The sequence below is a fragment of the Penaeus vannamei genome, chromosome 18, assembly GCF_042767895.1.
Source record: "Penaeus vannamei isolate JL-2024 chromosome 18, ASM4276789v1, whole genome shotgun sequence".
Lineage (NCBI taxonomy): Eukaryota > Metazoa > Arthropoda > Malacostraca > Decapoda > Penaeidae > Penaeus > Penaeus vannamei.
This window is the reverse complement of record NC_091566.1, coordinates 29,638,078-29,640,693: the sequence shown is the minus strand read 5'-3', so window position 1 is coordinate 29,640,693 and position 2,616 is coordinate 29,638,078. Positions and strand designations below refer to the sequence as shown.

Genomic DNA, 2,616 nt, shown 5'->3' with positions numbered 1-2,616 from the left:
ACTGCACCGCTGGCACTTGAAAAATCCTTATTCAAAGCATCCTCCCTCCTTACCTCAGTCAGCCTACGCGGTGAGTTCTCGCGACACGGAACTTGAGAGCGAGCGCTGCGGGCCGCTCTCTAGCATGGTCTCCTTCGGCGGCCGTGGAGAGTCCTGCAGGAGCTCTTGGTGCGAGAAGGCGTGAGCGCGGACCAGGAGCGACGGGGGGAGCAGCGCGGGGCCTGAGCCTTGCCACCAGCCACGATCGCGTCGCGGAGAGCACTAAGGGCCGCGCGCCCGCCGTTCTCTGTGGCGCTGAGGCCCGCCCGGCCCTCCGCGATCGTTACTCGGTGCCGGGAAGGGGTGCCAATGAAAGTTAGCCTAATTACCGGCATTCATTCGCCGCGATGGAGGCACGGCGGCCTTCGAAGATACGGCTGCTTGCCCGCTCGCCCCTCAGGTGGGCAAAAGAGGGCGGCTTGAACGACGGAGAGCGACCTTTGCCCGCCCCGAGTTGCGCCGAAGTCCCGCCCACCGGAGGCCAACCTGAGGATCTCCGCATCGGACGTCGCTGCCTCGGCACGTGGTCGAGTCATTCATACTTTTCCCTGATTTTGGTGTACTTTTCACCAGAGTGACCGAAGAGAAAAGTACCGCTGCAGGACACCCCGAAGCCAGAACGGGGACCTCGGGAAATGTACGCTAATCCCTATATTAGTGCACACGTGTACATCCATGGCCCCGAACATTAATCGGGAAAGGCCACCGAAGCGCATAACACTGTCGCAGAAATGACAGCCCTGAGCACGTGACTCGAAGGGCCATTAATGTTGCAAAGACTGAGGGAACCATACAATCGATCTCGTGATTGACTGACAGGGAGTGACTGACGCTGCCTGGTCGAGTTCCGTTAAGAAGATGATAGACAGATAGAGAGGGCGTGAATAAGTGAGAGAGAGAGAGAAGCATACAGACTGAGCCAGAGACAGACCAATAGACAGACAGACAGACCGAAATCGTATAGAGAAAAAATAGAGAAAATATAAGAAATGAAAAAAAAAAACGTGAAATAGCAAAGGAAACTTCATATCCTAAACAATCCTTTCAGAAAACAGAAAGACATAATGATCTACAGAGTCGATCTTCATGCACTTGGAGTATTTCCGAATCATGAACATAAGCATCATCAAATCCCGAGTTGAAGGTCCTTAACGAACGTCCATAAACCCCTCTCGAATGATCGTGAACCCCCACGATCCTTTTTGAACATCTATGATCCTTTTTGAACCTCAGTGAATCTCCGAATCTTCTTGAACCCCCTTGAACTTCTATGATCCTCTTTGTACTTTGTACCTCAGTGAACCCCTTCGAATCATCTTGAACCCCCTTGAACTTCTTTGACCCTCCTTGCATCTCCTTGAACCCCAGTGAACCTCCTTAGCGTATGTCTTAAAGGTACATGAGCGAGCCAAGCTGAAGGGAAAGTAGTGTTTACGTTGTAGGTTGTGTGTCCTTGTGGGTAGGGGGGAGGGGGGAGGAATAGGACAGGGGGGCTAAGGGGAAGGAGACTCGGGTTGGGGAGGTGGGAGGGGGCTGAAGGGGTGGGGAGGCCAGGGTGGATTGAAGGGGGGGAGGAGAAGGGACTAGGGGTTGGGGAGGAGGGAGGGAGGGGTTGGTGGATTGACCAGAAGGGTAGGGGGTAGTGAGTTGAAGAGAGAAAGGAAAGGGCCAATGGGTGAAAGGGAGAAGAGAAAGGGGTTGAAGGGAAAAGGGAGAGAAAGGGGAAAGGACCATATTCCCCTTGACAAATGTAGAAAATGTATAAATAAGAATGAATATCTTCACAATACGAGAGATGTATTTGGCCGGCTTCGAATGTGTATTTCTGACCAAGATATATATTCGAAACCGGTCGAATACATTTCTTGTATCGTGTAAATATTCATTTTCGTTCTTACCTTTTCTACTTACGGGAGAAAAGGGGACATGATTACCTGTAGGGGAGGTAGGGGGTAGGGGATTGAAAGAAGGGGGGGTGTAATGGTGGGTTGAAAGGAGGGGCAGGGAGGTGGGGTTGAGAGCTTAGGGTAGAGGGGGAGGGGAAAAAAGGGGACAGCTGTGGTTATCGAACTAAAAGGTGCGTGAGGTTGGAAATACACACCCATATATATTGTATAGTGAAGGGTGTTGCCATCTGGAGGCAGTTCTAGGGTGAGACCACGTGTGTGACGAGGTTAGGACTACAATAATGTTAATGGAGATGATGAAGTTATTGCATGTTTACGAAAGAAAAAAACATAAAAAGTACATTCAAGTCAGAGAGGAGAGAAAACAAGAGGACAGAAAAGGAGGAGAGGAGAAAAGAATAGATAAAAGAAGAAGAGAAGAGAAGCGAAAGGAGGAAAAGAGAATCTGAAGAGATGAGAAATAAACAAAAATCGAAATCAGATAAAGAAATAATAATAAAAAAAAAGATAACCGAAGTAAAAAGAGGGAAACAAGAGATCACAAGTACAAAAGAATAAAGAACAAAAAAAAAGAAAGAAAAGAGAAATAAGAACAAGAAAAGAAAGGAGTAGAGAAATGAAGAAAAGAAGTGACGAGAAGCGTCCGACATGCAACGGCCAAAAAGTAATT

At 48.9% G+C, this 2,616-nt stretch overlaps 1 protein-coding gene across 10 annotated transcripts in view; it reads right to left on the bottom strand.

Moving 5' to 3' along the window:
• r (carbamoyl-phosphate synthetase 2, aspartate transcarbamylase, and dihydroorotase rudimentary) overlaps positions 1 to 289 on the bottom strand; it is a 160,119-nt gene extending 159,830 nt beyond the window's left edge. For 4 of the 10 annotated variants that reach the window (XM_070133105.1, XM_070133107.1, XM_070133106.1 and 1 more), the window contains exon 1: positions 54 to 288. The gene's annotated coding sequence lies outside the window, so the exon portion shown is untranslated. Of the gene's footprint in view, positions 1 to 53 lie in introns of all 10 variants that reach the window. The other 6 variants (XM_070133102.1, XM_070133103.1, XM_070133109.1 and 3 more) reach the window with 3 other exon arrangements.
• Between the last annotated feature and the right edge of the window lie 2,327 nt (positions 290 to 2,616).